The sequence below is a fragment of the Zonotrichia albicollis genome, chromosome 1, assembly GCF_047830755.1.
Source record: "Zonotrichia albicollis isolate bZonAlb1 chromosome 1, bZonAlb1.hap1, whole genome shotgun sequence".
NCBI lineage: Eukaryota > Metazoa > Chordata > Aves > Passeriformes > Passerellidae > Zonotrichia > Zonotrichia albicollis.
In genome coordinates, this window is record NC_133819.1 from 12,590,591 (window position 1) to 12,612,533 (window position 21,943).

Sequence of the window (21,943 nt, forward strand, 5' to 3'; positions counted from 1 at the left end):
TCACAACTGTGAGAGCTCACCATCTCTACCCTCAAGCCTCGAAAGATGAGTTCCATTGATTGAAGTGTAAGATTCAAGCACATTTAACTGTACAGTTACAAGGAAGCTTAATCCCAAGCCTAGGATCTTTGGTTTGCATCTGCAGGAAAGAGTTTATTTACTCAGTGCTGTTCTTTATTACCTGTGACTAATATGGTCTCAATAGAAGCCCAGCTGATGCAGGTTATACTGATAAGGGAGCCAAAAATTCTTCTATGCCTTTTAAAGCAATAAAAGTTTGTGTCCGAATTTCTGTGCTTCCATAAGTAGTTTTCACACTGGATGTGCTTTACTTTGAACCCAAGCATGAACTAAACAATAATTTTGGTCTCAGGGCTAAACAAAGCATAGAAAGTAGAAATCAGATGGTACTATTTAGTTCAGAGACCATACAGTACTCATGTGATCTGACCAAAAGAGTTTGTATTCTGTCTTTAAAGAATCATAGTGAAAAATCTAAAATTTCTGAAGAAGGCAGAAACCAGATTTAAAACACTATCATTGTTATGACTCAAGGAAAGAGAAAAACACATTAATCCATTACCTGGAGAGCAATATGCAAATGGTAATATTTGTATACTATGCAAAAAGATCTTTTGTTTTCTGTATACAATAAATCATTACAAATGTGGCCACCAGAGACAGATAAAGACATTTTGCAGATACCATATGCACATTTCTGGGATTACAGAATGAGCCCTTCACATCTGCTTTCCACACCATCATCAATAAAATATTCTGGGAAATATTTCTTCTAAGAGGGATCAAAAGCAGAGGATAACACATGCAACAATCAAGACAGCTCACTAAGCAAGATATCAGCCCTTGCTAAAATGGAAAATGTCAAAATTTTTCATCCAAACAGCAGTACCTGATCTCTTCTTTCAAAACTGGGCACTATGTTTTCAAACTGCTTTCCAGCCAGGAAATGGAAGTCCACAGTGGCAATTGTCTTCTGCAGTAGGACTATATATGTTATGTGAAGATTTAAGATACATCTCATTTTGTTAAAAGATATGGACATGCCACACAGGTGCTTCCTAAATTACCGAGGTTCAACCCTATCAGTCATAAGTTGAAATTGCCCACTAAAATGTACCCAAGTTTTCAACCTTGGTAAAGGCAATATCAGTCTGATTAATATTCCTGTAGCTTCTCTTGTTAACTACTTCATGATTTGCATAGAATACTTAATGGAAAAGTATTTTGCCATTTGAAATAACTCAGGCTATGTTAAACATAACATGGTCCCTGGAATTTCTGCATGATCTCTTTGTGAATAGCCTTAAAGAATTGACTAGACCAAAAAGTTAATCAAGCTCCAGAAAATTTGCTACCAGTTCCATCCTTGGTGGCCACTCAATTTTTTAAATTAGGTACCCATTGCCACTTGCTTGTTTTTGCAACAGTGCACATCTTCTGAGTCTTGAAAAATAATTTCTCCAGATCCCGGCTGCACCAGAGCCAACTTGAATTCCTAAAGAGTAATTTACACTAGAGGACAAAAGGGACATTTCCTTTATAACACAGAATCAAAGTGTCATTTCCCAGCTGAAAAGCAAATCTTATTTTACTGGTTCATTCTTGAATGTAGCCAGGAAGCAGCTGAATAAGTTCCCCCTGCAGACACACATATTCAACACATCACATATGCACACGGGTGGTGTTCCCTGTCAGAACAAGCACATTCTTATCACTAAGCATCTGTTTCCTTTTTTCTCAGATTTGTTTACCAGTATTTTCATTGAGAAGCTTCCTTGCAGAGGAAAAATTTTTTGGTTTTTTTACTTTGTCATTCATTCATGATGGAGTGACACCTCCCAGCTGCAGCTATTTTAATAATGCTAAGAGTTAGGTATAGAATTTTTCTGTGTGACTCATCCTATCAGAGAGCTAAAATGCAGTACAAAACTTAATCAAAACTGTTCATAGTGACAGTCAATTTAAACAATATTTTTCAAAAATTACATTGCTTCATATCATTTGGCAGTAAAAGGACAATGATAGAATAATTTTTTATTTGAGCAAAAAAAATAAAGAGAATATCCTAATAAATAATAATCCACATCAATATTATTTGTTCTAACTAGTTAGAGTTTAAGAGTTTATTAAAGAAAAAAAGAAAAAAGTTGAAATGAAAAAGCTCACAGTGGGTTTGTAAAGGTTAGAATGAAATTGCTATTTCTAGTAGTTTCCATGGAAACTACAGTACTAAGCAAACCTATGTACAAAAAGGAGAGATTTTTTTGTTGCAGTTGCTAAGTGTTCTTGAGAAAATCCACACAAACATCATTATAATATGTAGTCAAACCAACAGGTTTTCTAGTTGAATAATGTATAGCATACAACTGTAGTGTTTACTTGCTGAATACTTTAGAAATGAAAGTTCAGGCATCTGTGTGACCTTACGACTTGGACCTGTACAATTTTTAGATTTAGGATTGCATTGTTTAAAGTGAATCAACATGGTCAATAAACAAAATTACTCAGAGCAAACCCAACATGTTGCCAAATTTTTACATTCAATGCATACTTGATAATCTTAGGAAAATTTCATAATTGGTTTTGATAGGATCAGTTTGCTCTCAGTGTTATTGAAAATAACCTTCCATCTTCTAAGGGTTTGCTTATATCTGAATATAGGAATTAACACCTTCTATGGATGGTTTTGTAACCTGAGAAGAGACAAAAATCTTTTCATAGCAAAAGATGGGCAGGTGTTGAAATAAAATCAGAAAGTTTTTGAAGAAAGAAATAGATGCTGAGATTGCAAATTCTTTATGGTCACAAACCAGTTTTCAACCTTTTTCTATTTTGCATCACCAAGTCAGCCTACTTGGTTTCTGAAAATTCAGATTATTCCACAATCAAACCCTAAATGTGAGTGCTTAACAGTGGTAAGGGGTATGTGAGCCTATAAGAGGATTTATGTGAACAAGATCCAAAACAAAACACAAGAAGAAAGAAAACAGAACAATATAATTTTATGCTAATGTAAGAATTCAATAGCTAGATTTTTAGGAAAAAAATATTACAAAATTTTACATTTAATTCTCTTATGAAATAAGAAACTGAAATTTATGTCCATTTATTGTCCATCATGTTCAATGTTAAGTGTTATTTAGAAATGACTTCATTTCATTGGAATAATGACAGAAATGTCTGTGAGTATGGCACCACAATGTGTTGTGATTATTGATACAATATTTGAAACATATTGATTACAAGATATTTTTCCCTAAAGAAATTATATATGGTAGTGAAGCTTTAAATATTTAATTAAAAGTCATGTATTAATAAAAAATGATTCAATAAGTCACCAAGTGCAAAATTCTGCAATGATGTCTCTATAAATTATTTAGCAACTCCAAGAGTGTTGGCTTTAATAAATTAAATTCAAGGACATCTGGTCAACATACTTACAAAAACTAAAAATGCAATTTTCTTTGTCAGTGCAGCAGCCTTGGCTCTTATATTTTACCATAAGCAACTCCAAATTTGCTTGCTATTTTCTTATTCAGACATTGTTTTTTCTAGGAGATAAAATTAGCTGTAAAAAGAGGAAAATATGAAAGACAACAAACAATTTAAATATATAGGCTAATGTATATTTTTTTTAGTGTTAAAAAACTGCTTACTAAGCCAAAAGCAATAACTACCAACATTATATCTGTCTTTTTGAAGTTACCTAGACATCTCCTTTTTTTTTTTTTTCCTGTCAACAGTCTTACTCAAAAAGTGCTTAACTCTACAAGGCCTTGGGATTTGCACTTCTGAATTTTGCTAAGAGATTCCATTTTCCATATAGCACATGTTGGACTTTTGACATACAAATTCCTTTTAAATTAATTTATTTGATTTGTCTGCTTTCAAAATGTCCATAAACATGCTCAGCACAGTAGCCTAAGCTGCTGCATGCATTAGTTACTTCTATTTTACTAGTGACTAGTGTGGAAACCCAGGGCACTGGGAATATTTCTCTGTCTGCTCTGGGGTGCCCTGACCCCCAGGGGAGCACTGACTTTGTCCCTCCTTCATGGAGAAAGTTTCCTAGACTTCAAGATAGACCAGAATCCACAAAAGTGTGAAATAGATTATAGAGAGTAGTGTGGGTGTGTCAGTTGGTGAGAAATTTAGGCTTTGGGAATTTTAGTATGCTGTGGATGGAAGCAAGATGGAGGCACAGGGTGTCATCCTGGGTTCCTCCTTCACGCTTCTTCTTCCTCCTTCTTCATGGGTTTGGGTGGCATTTTGTAATTGGGCAGAAAAATCCACATTGTGGGCTCTGTGGGATCAGTTATTGGGTTAGAAGGGAAAATACTCTAGGGTGTCAGTTCTTAATTGGATAGTTCAGTCTTAAAAGATCTTGTACAAAGAGCTTGTTGGCCATTTTGTCCCTTCTAATGAAGAGCTGCCAAGCTCATGGTTGTGAGACTGTTTTACTGATAAAAAACAATAAACACTTGAGTCCAAACATGAAATACCATCTCAAGTGCCTTCAATCCAGACCAGAGAAAATGACAGCTATTTAAGCCAAAGAATAAATGTTTGCACATATTTCATGAAAGGAGATTGGTTTGTTTTAAAAATCCACAGACTGAGTAGCCATAGCAAGTTGTTAAATGGACATTTTGAATCTTCCTCTTCAGTCAATGAGTTAATTGTCTCCATCTGTCAGAATGGAGAGCTCTGGTAATCTATGCACTTAAAAAACCTATTTTCTCAAGTATTGCTCATAAGTAGTAAGTAGGGAGAATAGCTATTTAAGGTTATTCATATAAAGACAAAGATATTTTTAAGTAACAATATTACATCTGAAAGTAAAAGAACTTCCTGTTGTGTTTGGTATTCAAAAGCTCCCTCACAGTTTAACCACTGCCCTTCAATTAGTACTTCAATGATACAGATTCAATAGCTTTTGTATTCCAATTTTTCTTCTATGTACCTATACTTTTGCTTTTTAAAGTTATAACTGTTATTGTTATTACTACTACTACTATTATGTTCACGAGGAATCTTCAAATTTGATTTTTTGTTTCTACATCATCTGAAAGAAGTGATGAAATATCCTAAATATTTAACTAAATTTATCAGTGTATATAGACACTGATAAGCACAGAGATCCTGGTTACCTCAGAAAACATTAAATACAAAAAAAGTTTCAAAATAATTTAGGAACTGATAAATATTCAGCTACCATGGATGTATCTCCTTGTTTTATTGTTATTTTTTAATGCTCAAGAATTGATGCAAGCATAAATCAGAATTGTACAGCTGGAAGTGCAGCAATCACCTGCTGAGCAACAAGTGATCTTATCAGAAAGGTTCATTTTCAAAATAGTATATGGAACAAAAATGAGCAGGTCACAGAGTTCACTCAAAATGGAAACCCTTTAAGGCTGATAGAGAATTTACCCACAGGAATCTGTGAAATGCAGGAATACCACCACCAGAACAGTTAAACAAAATGTAAAATAATGTTGATCGCATAACCCCGGAACCCTTCCATCACACCTTTGTCTCATGTTCATCTGCCTCTCACAGTGAATGTGTCACAGTTGTAAAATAATCAGGGACAAAGGGCCAAGGGAAGCAGGGTCAGGTGTGTGCCTGTAATAACAGCAACAGCAATTTACTTCATAGCTCCTAAAATAAAGCAAATTGGAAATGAAAATGTTTAATTTTTCAGAGGCTTAGAACTTTAAAATGTCTCATCAGTAAGAGCCTGTGGCTAAGAATTTACGATGTCAGGATGGTTACATGATGCAATCTCATCACTACTAAATGAAATACACATGTTCAATGAAGTAGAGGACAAAAACACTTTCTATTCAAAACCCGTGGTAAAACTACTTCACCAGGAGAATTTTCTATACATTCTCTGTCTGTGCAAATCAAAGAGGACTTATGGTCTTAAGTCCTTCAGGTTTAAAAGCACCCATTAGCAATTTCAACTGCTTATCCAGTATCTCAGAATGACAGGATAAAAAAAGTCTAGGATTTATATCACAAATTTATTCCAGATTCTTGTGGTTTTAATTGACTTCAGTGTAGATTTTTGAGTTAATAATTTGCCTATAAAGTCAGGCATCTGTGGACTAAAAGATCCTGGGTCCATCTATTTGAATCATAGTGCATCTAAGAAGAGTCACTGGTGTTTGTACAGAGCAGGAAGGAATTTGGTATTTTATCCTCAGGTAACCCACACTTTAGAACTAAGGGAATAGATAAAGACACATGTAACACAGTCTGTGGAGACTTTTGTTTTCTCACCAGAACAATGCAAGAACAGCCTTATCACTCCTTTAGCTCAGGAAGATCCTTAAACCTCTGATCTTCAATATCAGGGTGCAAAATCTGAGAAATGGATTTTAGCAAGCCATGTACAGTTTGTCTGTTTACTTCCTGCCCTTTCATTTTAGGAAGAAGATAAGGGAATACAGGGACAAATTAGTGCTTTAAGTTCAATTTCTACTTCTAAAAGCAGTTTTTCTAATAGGATCTGGTCATGGCTTAATAATTCTGATTGATTTACCCATTAACTTCATTCTAAACATTAGCTTTATTTTGCTAGCAATGAAAAAAGAAAAATACACTTTATCTAAATCATTGATCAATAAAGTTAGGTTTTCTCTTTGACCAGCTAGGTTTCCATAATTTTCCTTACATTTGACTGAAAGCAACATTCATTTTAAAGGAGAATGTAATGCCATTTGTAAGTAAAACTTTTATATTAATTTACAGGCAAATTTCAAAACACAATTGATTGTTACTTAGCTGTAGCCTGGAATGCATAAATAGTTTTGCATTTCTCTTCGGAACCATAAGCAGTCTCATAAAATATTGGCAGAGGTAGTTTCACTCATACAATATTCTTAATCACTAGAGAAAAAGGGTTTATGTGTTTCTCACTCTTGTTAGGAACTGGCAATATTGCAAACCATAGTGATGACAGGGACAATCAAAGATAAAGTAGTTGGCTAATTGAAAGAAAATTTTATGCCGTCTCCAAAATCAGTAAGCTGGTGAGTCTGACCTCCACTTTTTAATCTTGGCTCTCCAAGAAACGTTCTGTTCTAGGTGAAAAGTAGATCAGTCAATCTCTCCTGGCATGAAAATTGGAAATGACTGAGCTGTAGAAAGAAATATCCTGGTCCCATTGAGATATACTCAGTTAACATTTGAATCAGCTTGAATGAAATTACCATCCTGTGTAGCCTTTATGGAGTACATGAGTTCTGTTCAGCACTTTACAGCACCATACAATCACCCAATCAACATCAATGAGACTCAAACTTGCTCCAGTGGCACGTTTGCAGACTACGTAATTTTGACAGATCCAAAAGGAAAAAAAAAGTAATGCTCTGTGTCTGATTTATTTCCTAAATTCTATTGTTCTAGGCATGAGCCTACAATTCAATAAACAACTCTGTGTATTTAGAATGGTTTCAACACATGCACAGAGTCCAACGTTTTTGGGACAGAGTCTCTTTGTGTGAACAGTGGGATTTGTCTGCAGACACAACAGTCATTCATCCAGAGAGCCATTACATCACGAGACACAGCAGTGGGGCAGCACATTTTTGTTAAAAGTGGCGGCTTCCTACCAAAAGCAGGAGGGCAGTGGATCTAGATTTGTAGCTGTGGTTTTCAAAATTATTAAGTTTGCTCTTCCGAATGGAGAAAGTTTGCCTGTGGAAAACAAGTCATTGATGGAACAGTCCATTGTGTAATCTGGCTTTTTTCTCAGATACATTATGGTAATTTCCTACAGTGCACTTAGAATGCTGAATGGCAAAACTGAGCTGTAATATCCATGCACAGGGCTTAACTAGGAATGTACTGCAGGCTGACAAGGAAGATTATGACAACCATTACAAGAAGACAATAATATCCAAGTCAAGAGCAGGTTTGCCAACACTACTTCAAATTTATGTTGTTAAAATGAGAATATTCAATAACATTATTACTATTCAAGGCAGTTCTGTAACAAACACTTTCCATTTGCAAACTGAAAGTGGGTAAGATCTCTTCAAGGCAGGGTATGGAAAAAAAGGAAGCAACTGTTGCACTAATCTGAGGTTTCCATTTAAAGGAAAGCAGAAAATGAAATCAGAAATGAAGGTCTGAATCTCTCTTGTGTTGTTACCCACTATGACAGAGATTAACACTCTAAAAAATGTTAGATGGGAATCTGAGAAGTGCAAAGCTGTTAAAAGCCTTAATTTACAGTTACTAATTTTCAGCAGTTACAATGGTTCATAACATTATACATTATTATACTATATACATATATTATAAACATTTTTTAAAAACTTAGCGTGTTATCTGGGAGCAAAAAATATTTAAGCTTTAAAATGCAACAATAAAAATAAAGTTTTCCATAACTAAAACACAAGAACATATATTAGTAAAAATATGATAAGGAAACAGTAGCCCATTGCACTTTGCAAGGAAATATATCTAATTCTGAGGTCTAAGGATCAAAGAGAGAATTATGAAGTGAGAACCTAATTCAGGAAGAAGTTGGGACTTGCAGAAACATTTGTATATTAAAAGAACTATTAAAGCTATAATAGTTTTATAGCTTTATGTAGAAGTAACAGATAATTATTCAAATACATCACAAGGCTGATTTAACACAGTTTAACCAGAAAACAGTAAGTGAAAAAAGTCAGGGAGCACTCTGAAGCTCTTGATTTGTGTAATGCCTTCCTCTGAACTTATGATCACTGAGAAATATCAGAACTGACAAACAAAATCAAACTGACAAACGATTTGCAGTTTGATTGGAGATTATTTGTTATAAATTTGGGGAAAATCTAAAATGTTTTTGAAAGGAGCAAAGTAAGGTAGTTGGTTTATTCTAGATGAATTTCATACTTAATGTAGATCACAGAGAGTCATAATTCAAAAGATAAATATAATTTTTTATTATAAAATAACAATATTCAGGAAAAATTTTAATTGTTGTTAAGTTTATTTGAGAGAAAGAAGTGGAAGACAAAGATCCTTTAGAGTACATGGAGATTATATCTCTATTAGAAGGTACTTATTATGCATTTTACCATTGATTAGATCATTTAATATCCCAGTTCTCAAGTTAAATAGTAAACTATCTCAGGATATATTTTTAGCAATATAATTGGTATATTCTGGCAAAAGAAATGTAACAGATGATCATTCCCCAAAAAAAAAAAAAAGGAAAACAGAATCAAATGTTCTCTACTAGATAAGAGAAACATTCTCTTTCTAATTTTATCCTAAAATTCTATTTATTTGATTAAAAAAAAAACACCTAACAACCTGTTATTACTCTTTTAGAGCTGTATAGCTTTTTTTCTCACAATGTTCAGGTAACTTAAAATCTATTTCCACATTTACTAGACATAAAAAAGGTTCCTTCCTCATTCCTGGAGTGTGTCTTTGCACTTTCAGGAGGAGAATTAAACTAACTTCTTAAACCAAATTGAAAGCACATACCATAACACATTTAGAACAGAATGTGACAGCTTGAACCAAACATATTAGTGTCTTATGCAAAACAGTGTGTATTTAACTTAGAGTCTGCAAAGGTTTTGTGCTGTATTTCCTTACTCTACAGAGCAAGCTTTGCTGAAATCCTAAGTTTGAGTCACAAACAATGAGAAAGAAGTTCCAAAATGTACTGGAAAATCTTTACAGAAAGTCATTAGGTCTGAATATATTCTTAGTACTGGATAAAATTAAAGAATAATTCAGAAGATTAAAAAAAATAGTTTCATCCATATATCAATTATAATAAATTAGTTATAACAATTAGCAATAGTAGCTATATACAAATAGGTACTGTAAATTAAGAACTCCAGAGACACATCTGAAGCTCATCAAATTTCTAATTTTTTTTCTTGTACCTTGGGCAGTTTTGTAAGATGCCACCATTATTAAGCAGTTCAGAAACAAAATAATGAATAGCTATGTGAAAAGGTAATGAGAAGGTGGTGAGGCTTCTAATCATTAATGAAACAAAAGGAACCAGCAAATGCAATATTGTCAAAAATTCCCAAGTCTATGCTTCTTAAGCAACACATGGTTGTGCTGTAAACTGATGTTTATAGTATTTTATTTATAGTCAATCATCAGCTGTTTTTGGAGGCAAAAGCAGACAGTTCAGCTGGCTTCAGTGCAAACCATGTAGAAAAGGGCAATTTCACTAGATTAAGGAGCAGAGCATGAAATGTGTAGGAGTGAGGAAAGAAGGCTCTTGCCCTACTCTCTACCCAAATTTGTCACAAGATTGATCCCAGACATTTCTCCAAGGATTCCCAAATCTTTTGATGGGTATCTTTCTTTCTTTCCAAAAGAATTCATATAAAGACATTTGATCTATATCATACACTATATAACATTAAAGGTTTGAATTTCAAGGATATTTTGACTTGAATTTGATTCAGAACCCCCCTCAAAAAAGTAAAAAAATTCCAAAATACAACAAAACAAAAAAAAAAAAAAAAAAAAAATAACCCACCCTAAACAACATGACAGTGCTGGTTTATGGCAAAGATATTAGTCCTTAGATTTACAAAGTGGTTCTGCCTTGTCACAGTTAGACTGGATTATTGTCTTTCTGCGTAGTATATTTGGAGTGTGAATTCCAGCATTACAGGAAAATAACAAAGGAGTTATTTTCCCACAGATTTGATAGCAATAATAAGGATGGGGAGAGGGATGTTAACATAGAATTAATTAGTCAAGTTCTTTTGTATAGCCCATTCTGTAACTGGGCTTTCACAAAAATATGACTTTTCAGATTGATGAGGACTGCCTGGACTTTCAGAGATTTCAGGCAATTCAGTTCCATCTACCATTGGAGTTTGCATCCAGAGTTAATGATGCTTTTTTCAGTTTTATCTTAAATATTCACCCAAAAAGTCCATTAACCAAATGAAACAGTGAAGCAGATAAGAAAATGGGTGATATGTGCATATATATGGTCTGTGGACATAATTTTAAGCCATTACCATTTCACTTATACCCAAAGGACAAGAATCATAGTACAGGACAGAATCACAGTAATATTTGTAATTTACTTTTATTGCTTCACATCTCAGGGAGTAAGATTCCCTCTATTTTATGAAGCTTCTGCAAATATTCTCCTTCACTTGATAAAAATAGATTAAGAAAACCTTGATCTGTCTCCTGGCTTATTTTTAAGTTTTCAGCCTCCTTTTCCAGTTCATTTTGTAGATCTGAACTGGGAACCTCCAAAATTAACTGACAAATTTTTAATTAAATATTTTCTGATAAAACAATTATTTTTTCTTAGACATTTAATTTTAGAGTCAGTGCACTACTTGTTATTGCTCTTTAGATTATCCTTTGGGACTTTTAGTTCAAATTAGAGATTAAAACCCCCACTCTTAAGGAAAAGTTTGCCTTTGAAAGAAAGACAAATGCAGATTTAATTTGCTTAGTTTTATTAATTTTCTCAGCCTTCAGAAGATTATTTTTTTAATCCAAGATAGTCACCAAAGCTATGGTTACAGAACATGGAAGCATAAATAGAAGTTTCAAAGAGCAGATTGCCAAAAGTGTATAAAAATGGGATGAATGCTTTACTCAAGGTGCTGTTTTCTACTAACTGCAGACAAAGAAACTGTGTGTTAAAACCTAATCCCTATGTGTGAAATGTTCTGTCTCAATTTATATTTCATTTGGAGAAAAAACAGCAGCAACAAGAATGGTTTAACTTTCTGTTATATTTTGTCATTTTTAAAGCAAAAGTTTTATGCTCTTCAGATTTTGTCCTCAAGGGAAAAAAAAAAGAAAATAAAACCACCAAAAAAAAAACCACAGAAAAAAACATCCCTAGATTTATAAAAGTTGTTGTTTCTATTAGGAGAAGGAAGCATTTTTTGAAGTCTCAGAAATCCTCAAAGGAAGGGGAAAAAATCTTTATCTGGCAAAGTTTCTTTGTCGGGCAAGAGCCAGTGCTGCCAGTCAGGGGATGGATGGGCTGGGGAGTGAGGGGTGGAATGCTCAGTATCAAATTAAGAAGCCTTCAGCAGGTGCCGGACAGTCCCTGCAGGGCAAGGAGGATCAGCTGTTTGCCCATCAGGCAGATCTGGTTTGTGTGCTGACCTCCCCACAGGTGACTCCATGGAGGGTGACCTGGCTCAAGTCTCTCTTCCTGCCCGCAGGAGCAGATGACACCCAAAGACTCCAGGGTGGGGACACAGGAATTCTGCTGCTCATCCTCTCCCTCATCCTCCATATCCCGCTCCCCCAGAACATTTTTACTAGCTTGCAAGGTAGACCTGCACAGTGAAAATACATTTTGATAAAAGTTGTGGTTGCAATATATCACCACTGCAGTATAGATCATCCTTTATTTACAGAAAGAATTTTAGCGAGGTGGGTAGAAAGCAGCAAGTAAATTTTGAGATTTCTCTATTACCTGCTAACCATTTTACTAGAGGTTTTTTTACCTTTTTATAAAGATAGATAAAATCTTTAGAGTGTATCTAATGGATAGCTGTACCAATGTTCCCAGGGGATTGTTAACCTTAAGACAGCACAAAGCAAACCACCACTGCTTAATTGGAACAGTATTAACAAACACTGAATTTAATTGGGAAGCATTGGACTGAAGCAAAGAGGTTATCTAGTGTTTGCCCAGGTGTTAGAATCAGGGTGCTGGGATTGTGTTACAGAAATAAAAGATTCAAAGAGAAAAGTAAGTTGTTGTATAAAAATTTTATTATTGGTTCAAACTGCTGTATTCAGGTTTATATATTTTTTGCTTCTTTGGGTATGGGGAGCTGAAATGTAACTTTGGATGTTGTTGACTTTGATGCATATGTATGCTTAATACTGTTATTGAGAATAGTCATTAAAGGCAATTAGGGACAACCTTCCTAACTTTACTCTTGTGTATTCTTTCTTGCTTCATGGGTAAACTGAAATTTCAGACATTAATGAAATATAACCAATTAGTAGATAAGGTAAGTATTATCTACCAGCTGTGGCTGTAATAATATATTGCTGGTTGGGTTTTTAATGGTAAAACTGTGAATTTCAATGGTGAATTCCTCCACTTTTTTATTTTATTCATAACAGAGTCAGAACTAATCAGAACTAAATGGGAATTCACAGTATCAAAGCTCAGTACATTGGTCTTGTAGTATCAGTCAGAGATGGGAGAATTTCCTCCTGGAAGTCATGCACAGTCTCCAACAAGTTGCTGAGATTGGGTGTGTGTGTTACACATTGAAGTGCTTTACTCCTTTTATTTAAAATATCTGAATATCTAAGATAACTTAGTCCCTAGAGCCACTAAAATAGTCTGCCCCTCTCTGCAAGTAACTTATTTGGAGCTCAAAAACTTCTCCTGTGACAAGTGCCATGATGACATGGTGTCTCTAGCTGAGAAAGTCCAGTGCTTTTGTGTTGTAGATAAATATAATAAATACTGGAGGTTCTACAATACCATTGGAGGAAGAAAGGAGAACAATGGTGCATTAGATTTCGCCACGTAGCATCTCTTTCATTTTGTCCTATTTATAGGACTAATTTTCTATCAATATTTTAGCAAGTAGAATAAAGGATTCAGATGCATGTTCCCCTCAGGTTATGTACAAGTAGCTGATCTGTGCTGCTGCAACTGAGTTTAAGAGCTGAGCTTTGGAGCTTGCTTTTCATTTCTCTCCCAACAATGTTCATGGAGCTTCATAAAATTGTTTCTGATTTGCATGACTATAACATAAATGAGAATTTCCAGTGCTCTGAGCTCTCTTTGCTGTATTTGCTGAGAACATAATTTCTTCTTTGCCAAAAAAAACCCCAGAAGAAACAATGGAATAGATTTCCAATTCATAATGTTTTTTGCTGATTTTTGTCTCCTTACTTTTCTCTAATTTGTATCCGCTGTCTGTCTCAGGGTGCTTACATAACTCACAGGACATATTGGAGAGATTTACAGTTTACTTACAGATTACCATCTAAGCTGTTGCTTTCAAGTTTTATTAATAATGTATTATGTTTTCCATTTATGATCTACATTTCTTTTGTGGACTTTGCTGAAAGTACATTTGGAGGGGAGAAAAAAAAAAAGCATGTTAAAACAAAATGGAAAAAATTCGTTTGCAAGTGATGGTGTATAACTTTTCTGTAAAAAAATGTTGTCAATCTGCAAGTTCTCATCTTATGTAAATCTAGTTATCTGTACCAGAGGAAGGTTTAGGCTAAACATATCAATGACTGTGAAGTAAACATAGCTTGTCCAAAGTTAAAATACAGGAATTTTTCTTTTTGATGCCAGCAATTCCATGCTGCTCTGAACCATGAAGCAGAGGTAAGAAAATAAACACATATTCCTCACATAATGCTAATCAGACTTTTCGGTGGAAGACAAAGAATTTGCAGCATTTCAACTTCAGTGCTAACAAATAACCAACATACTTCAGCTTCTCAGTCCTCTATGGTATGTTCACTCACTGTGAGCACACAGTAAATGACTTCATTTTTATTTGTCCTTGGTGCTAAACCACAGAGGGGATTGCAAAGGTGCACTGGGGGTGGGGGCCAGAATCATCTTGTTAATGGAAACAGCAAAGAGCTGGAGGGCAATAAAGCCTCCACTCTGTGTGGCTGGGGTCAAGGCACCTGCTGCCTTTTCCATCATCCTTTGACACAGCTCAGAAAAGTAGACCAACAGCTGAATCTCACTGAAAACGCAAACCTATTTTTGGACAAGGCTTTAATAACAAGTAAATAAAATTAACCAATCTTTTAGGAAATTTCATTACGGATGTGATGCATTTACACAAAGTAGGAGAATCCCAGATGATAGGATCGTCTGACAAAATTAGAAAAAAAATAAAAGGTGCACTTGATGCATTTCTTCAATTCCGTTGTCCTTTTAAAAGTCCAAATTCAATGTATCTGAATTCTTAGTGAGCAATTTGGCTTAGCCAAAACAACAATTAAGTGTCTTTCAGCTCCTATTTAGGGTAGAACGTGTTGTGCTTTTCTGACATTGCCAAAGTACCATAATTATGACTGTGAAATTATTTTGACACTTAAAAATATGAGACATCAAGTAGGAAGTGAATTTATTAGCTGTGTTATATGAAGTGTGCTAAAAGGAAAAATACAGCTGATATTACAGATTTGTCAGGAGGGAAGAGTTAGGTGACACAGAGATGATGCAGCTACTCCTGGTCAACAGAGGAGAGAGTTAAATGCCAAGCATAACTGTTTGTGTACATATTTTTATTTGGCTGATTTGTTGATTGATTCCCTGAATGCAGTGTGCACCCGAGGGCTGTGGGAATTGTTGGTTGTGTCAGACAGGGCTGGTGGGGCTTCCAGCCTGGACAAAGCTGCCTGCCTGTGGCAGAGCCGTGCTGTGTGAGTAAGCACAGCTCAGCTTTCTTACAGCCAGGGCATCCTGCTGTGCTGCATTGCTAAAGGGGAAGATTTCTGTGCTAAAACTGACAGGCACTTCCAGTTCTTCTGCATGATTTTCCCTTGCCCCCTCCTCTCTTGCAAAATCCTTGTAGATCTGTGGAAGCAGCATCAAGGATTCATTTTATGCTCATCATTCTAATCCGGCCACTGTGCTAATCAGGCCTGTATGTTTGATAGCATTTTTCTTATTATTTAATTACTCACTGGTTTTTGTTCTTCTCATTGTTATTGACATTGTTCCCCGTCTACAAATATTTCAATTTACGTCAGTTAATTTCAGGTTCACTTTTCACACAACATAGAAAAAAAGATGTCCTAAACTGTTTACAGTCTAGAGACAGAGAAAGAAAAAATGACAATTGGTTTGTTGGGTGGGTGGGTGGGTGGGTGGGTTTTCTATGTGAGTAGGTAGCAGGGACCAGAAGAGAACAGATATACAGAGAGAACCAGTTTGTATTGAGGAACATTAAAAGGACAGTAGAAATTTCAGGGTTGTTAAGTTTGGATTAATTCTCATCTGGTCTTCTGGACTGAATAATCTTTTTGTGTCTAGAGTCCATTAGGTGCACACTGGAGCACAGCTCCCAGTTACTTTCATCTTCCTGGTCATGCAGTCTAAAACTGTTTCATAATGTAAATCAAAGCAGAAATGAAAAAAATGGGGAAGAGCATAGCAGCGAGGTTAAAATCAAAATTATAATGATTTGTACATTTAGAAAATAGGACAAAGAATTAAATTCTTTGTCTCAGTTCCTCTAGAACTCTTTGACCAGGATTAATTTTGAGTCTAAAATGATTTAATACTAGTAAAAACATTCGCACAAAAAAGCATACTTATTTAGTAGTGCAGCAAATATACTAAAAGATACCCTAGCATATCAATTTAAGGCAGAGAAAAAGTGTTTTGCATAATTCCCAGAGAAGAATATTTGCACAATCAATCCTGGTTTCTGCTCCTGCTAAACAGGACTGTCAAATGATCCCAGTTTGCATGCATTGTGGTTTATTAAAGGAATTGAATTCTTATGAAAAATCATTATTTGTTATGTAATTTTGTTTTCTTCTTTGCTGATGCTTACACATATATGAATATATACAATATTTCTGTTTCATTGTTATGCTTTGTAAAGCTGAACAGCTAGACAACTGCTTTCAGTATTTTCTTTGGCTATCTGAAGTTTAAGTATTTTGCTGTGGACCAACACTGCCTCACAAAATTCAATCACACTGCACCTGTCAAGAATTTTGTCTCAGTGTAAGCCTTTAATTTTAGCTAAAATTTTCTCCCCATAATGGCTTATAAAGCTTTAAACTGCATGAATGCACTCAAAATTTCAAACAACTAAGATTAAGGAAATTGTTGGAATCTGGTAAAAGAGAAGAACTGAGAAAAATGCAAATTTCCCTGACACTATGCGGTGTCTCCTGATTCTGCCAAGTCTAGCAATAGCACATCTAAAATATTTCATGAAGCTTTATCCAAAGCAGAAAAAAATCCCTCCTTATTCCAGTGGTCTTGAATGTTTAACTTTTTTAAAATGTGAGGTAACAAAAGCATATCATTGTCAGGCGCACAGATTTATTTCACCAATGTAACAAACTATGGGTATATTATGGCTGTACCACTAGATTTTGGTTTCCTTTTAGTGAATAAATATAGTACTGTGAATTTTTTGTCATCAGCCAGAATCCACTGCTTGGCTGAGAATGGTAGGAGTAAAAAGATTTAAATGAAGCAAGGACTTAAAATCAGGAGCAGGAGCACACTTTAACTGATGGGACTTGTTAGAACACCTATTTCTCAAATAATTTGAGTTTCATGTTCTGAAATACATGTCAATATCGGCATTTATATAGATACTCATTGAAAATTAAAGGAATGTTCTCTAAAATAACTGGCTCAATATTACTGTCACTCTGTTTAAAAAAGAAAAGGGGAGCAGAGGAGGTGCTGCTTCCTTTCAACTTTGAGCTATTGCAAAAGGTGGATTTAGTTTTTCTAAGCTAAACTAATATTGTGATGCCTTTATTCTACTTCAGTCAAACTTCTTGTAAAACCCATGACTACAGAAAATCTGAGGTAGGTAACAAAAGCAGTACAATATGTAGTAAATCCTCTCCTTCTTAGCAATACTCTAAGCTCTGCCTATTGTAAAAATGAAAGTGTGAAACAGAATACACACACCATTTACAATACATCAAAAGTAAAGAAATGAACCCTTATCTACATTTCTGAGCAGGACTATCAGATAATAATCCTTCCTCCAAAAAGGAAAAGAAAACAAGAATCTGGTCCTTAAATCTTAGGCAAACTGAAGGGGATTGCAGTGTAACAAAACCTACAAAGGAAGTGTCTAGCAGCAAATCCTGTACCCAGAGCCATTCCCTTCCTGCACTCTCAGGATGGCACAGTGACCTCCCACAGCAAGTCTGTTTCTGAATTTAGACAGATAAAACCTGGGCCCAGTCTTTTTAAAGGATTGCAATATTTGTTCTGTGCTATCCTCAAAAGGCTCTTGGATACTGCAGTTGTGAACATTTATTCCATATTTAACCATTTAGTACAAAATTATCTCAGATATAGCTCCACTAAAGTTAATGAATGCCAGAGAAAGAGCTGTCCTTGGTGAGGAATATTGAGTGAATTTTCAGGCAAAATCTGTGCCTAGAAAGAGCAAGGGCTGGGAGTGTGCATTAGCAGTCTCCAGTAAAATGCATACTAAAAATTCAGATCCCAAGATAAACTTCAGATGAAATTCAAATATATCAGGCATGAAAATATGTAATTTGTTGCTTTTCCCTGCCTTCATATCATATATTTATAAGTTCAGAGGGGGTTCCCTTCTAGGTTAAAAAAGAAATCAAACATTTTAGTTGGTAGGTTAAAAATGAGTTATTGAATAAGCAAAATAAATGGAGTTTGAACTCTCAACTGACTTGACTCTTGGAGTGTAATTTTGGGGTTTGGTTTCCCCTCCTTCCAAAACATGTATATTATTGCTTTCAGTGATGTTAGCCTTGATTTACAGCAGTGTAACTGGGAGGAGATCTATCTCCTGATGCAGCACTATCTCACATTTCTTCTATACACATGCATCATCAGCCTGGGACAGCTAATGACTACTGGGGATGATGATCGGTAAATTAAAAATTCTCTAATGAGGCTTTGATATGGTGCAGTGTAATGGCTCCAAAGGAGACAATACGCTCTGCTGGGTCATTGATTTGTTAGCTACAAATTCTCTTTGTGTGCCATAACATTAATCAGCTTTAATGGTTCCAATGGAGGCATATTAATTAATTGCAGCTCCATTAATAACTCCCTGATTATGTATTTACCTGACCTAGACTGTAGTGTGAATTTTAGAAACTCTTTAATTATGTTTTACACAATAGTGGCTCCAAGGGAGACTATAAATAGTGTGTTGCAGGTACTCTTATTTCCAAACATTATTCCAAAGGCTATTTGACAAACATTTGGCTAATTTTAATTTGGTTACACTGTGATATTTTGAAAGTTAGTTTCATTAGTATAAATCAAATCCATGATGGAAAGACAAGCAAGAGCTAAGGGTAAAATACCTGGATTATTTGTAACTTCAGCTCCTGGAAGTCCCATTTTTTGCACAAAAAAAGCTACATCCTTGGTATACAGATGGCCCACAAAGGCACCATGCGAGACCTTTAGCTAATCAAAGGGAAGCATCCTCCCTCTGTCTTCATGAGCACTGAGGGCTCTGTTAACTCTAACATCCTTCCAGAAAACCCTGCACTGTGCTGCCCAGCTCCTCGGTGGGGAAGGAGGAATGCTATTGAAAATTACATAAATCCATTTATTATATATATATTTACTATCATCATTTCAGTTGCATGCATTTGTGCTCGCAAAATTCCATGAAGATTCAAAATTTATTCCCTCAAGTTTGGGTCTAAGTTCTTCCATTTTGTTTTCGCAAATTTCACTTCCCATGATTCATCTTGAAATTTTTATCACTGGTAAAATTGCCTGCCTTTTTTCTTCATCTCTATCCAATTCTCACATATAAATCAATAAAAAAAAATAATGGTATTTGACCAGTAAAGAAAAATGTAGATTGGATTTTTTTCCAATACATTTCAGTATTGATTTCAGTCTTGGAACTCCAAAAGTTTAATTCTTATTCCTGAACTCTCTTCCTCAAAGGAAGAGAGTTCTTTAGGAGACTAAGGGAGCATATATTTTTTTTTTGTTTCTTTAACAGCCATTGTCCACTCAATGCCACTATGGGAACAGAATAGAAATTCCAGCATTATACAAGAAAATAAGAATAAAACCAAACATATTTAACCAAGAACAACCTTCAAAGACCAATGTTTTAACTCTCATCATTAAGATAATTGAGTTAATAAACAAAATCATATATATTCACATTCACATTTCATTCACCTGGACTGCAATTTAACATTCTGTGTGATGGCATATGGGAAATAAAATAGAGAAAAAAAAGAAAATATGATGTGCATGAATATTGTGGAGTGACTGTAACTTAGGAAAGGTAACGGGCAAGACTGATGGGAAAAGTACTTGAGAGATCCAAAAGAGACTGCTTGTAAAATTCTAGAATATCACTCAAAACTCACTTCATTTAATATCTTCAGTGGGGGGTGGGAAGGTGGAGGGGGGAAGAGGAGCAGTAGGTGGCTAAGTTTAAAATAACACAAAACTGAGATATCATTGCAGAAACAGGAGAATAGCAAAAGAACTGCATTCAGAACAAAATGGATGAGCTTGAGCTGGCAACTGGAGTAATAACAAGAGTTTAAAATATAAGGAGGGAAAAATAAAAGTACTTTGAAGCTAATAAAATATAAGCACCATTATAAAATATAAAGAAATACATACATGCCAAAGAAATACATAAGAGAAAAACCCCACTATGTGAGAAAACTGACCTAAAAATATCCACAAATACATTTTAAAATTCAAAGGAGGAGTTTCTAACTTCCACTGCAACTAAATCCAAACAAAATCTTTCACTTGGAGGCAAGTAAATCTCATTGGATTTATCACAACCCTTCTGAGAGGGAAGAGAAAATGCAGTGCACACATTGTGGCTTTCCTTGATAGCACAGAAGGGCCATGTTTCTGTTTTGTCTCACTTAATGATTTTTTATGTGAAGCAGCTACTTGAAAGCTCAATTCCCACATCCATCAGGCTTTAGAATCACTGACTGTTTTACCTGTTCTTCATGAGAGAGAGGAAAAGCTTGGTGTCTTCAGCATCTTGCATTCCATATGGCACTAATATCTCCCTGTGTAGCATCATGACTAATTGGACAGTTAGAGAAGAAATAAGTCAACATCATCATGAAGTCTTCAGGATCTTTTTTTTCTGTTAAGCAAACATGAAAAATGACTGTAGATATAAACAGATATAAACATTTGTTGGTGTATATCTTTCAGGAACCGTGGCTTTTTGTGCCTCTGCAACAGAGAATTTCTCAGAAATAATAACTGCATTTGACAAACAGTGCCATGCACTTCAGTAATCAGCACAAAGCATGACTCTTGGCAGGAGTGTCAGGAATTTTATTATAAGCATTTCATTTGCCTTGTAGTTCTAGAAAAGCATATGTTGTGTTCCAGCAACAGGTTAAATCTTTTTGTTGTGATTTTTGTTTGTTTGTTTGTTTATTTGTTTGGGGTTTTGTTTCCTAAGGTCTCTTGTAAGGTTATTTCTTTTATTAAAAAGAGAAGGAAAAGGATGAAACAATACTGAATGAATGGGTTTATGCTAGATTTTTTATCAATGTTATAAAGATTAGTGTATGAGCCTTGCTAGAACAATCTCCTTCAATACAGATTGCTTAAATATAAATCTAAACCCAGAATTTTACTATTTTAACCTGATAACTGAGGATGTTCTATAGAAAAGGTCACCAAATACATCAGATTAATGAGTGGAAGGTGAAGAATGACCTGTATATAGGAAAAATATGAGCTTGCTTTTGATCTTGTAAAAATATTTATTTATGATAATTTATGTGGACAGAAGATCTTTGCTATATTTTTAATTTCAACCTAAATGAACCATGTATCTCTCTCAATATATCAGAGTCCTGCAATAATTTAGTTTTCTGAAGATGAGCTTTCTGAGCAGTGCAGTGTAGTCACTCATTTTCTTCTGCCTGCACTTTATAAACAGGCAACATGTAAAAGCAAGTTTAAGATAACTGTTTATCAAACCAAAGACCATTGCATATTATGTGCTTCTGCATCTACCTCTGCACACTTAGTTAAAGGAAATGAAAAGGAGGTCATGAAAATTTGTTCAAAAATTAGATCAAAACCAGCAGACTGGATTACATGAAAGCATATAAAAAAACTCAAGTTTCATTAGTGAAGTAAGACCTCAGCAAATGAGGATTATACTGTAATCCAAGAAGAAAAGAAAGGTTTGAAAACAAGGAACTT

At 34.9% G+C, this 21,943-nt stretch overlaps 1 long non-coding RNA gene across 3 annotated transcripts in view; it reads right to left on the minus strand.

Moving 5' to 3' along the window:
* Positions 1 to 21,943, minus strand: part of LOC113459985 (uncharacterized) — an 81,538-nt gene that overhangs the window by 29,557 nt on the left and 30,038 nt on the right. Inside the window, exons 3-4 of one of the 3 annotated variants that reach the window (XR_003381604.2) lie at positions 20,710 to 20,861; positions 3,463 to 3,589 (exon numbers count right to left, since the gene is read on the minus strand). The exons of 1 other annotated variant lie outside the window; for it this stretch is intronic. This is a non-coding gene — a long non-coding RNA (uncharacterized LOC113459985). The remainder of the gene's footprint in view (positions 1 to 3,462; positions 3,590 to 20,709; positions 20,862 to 21,943) is intronic. One more of the 3 variants, XR_003381605.2, reaches the window with a different exon arrangement.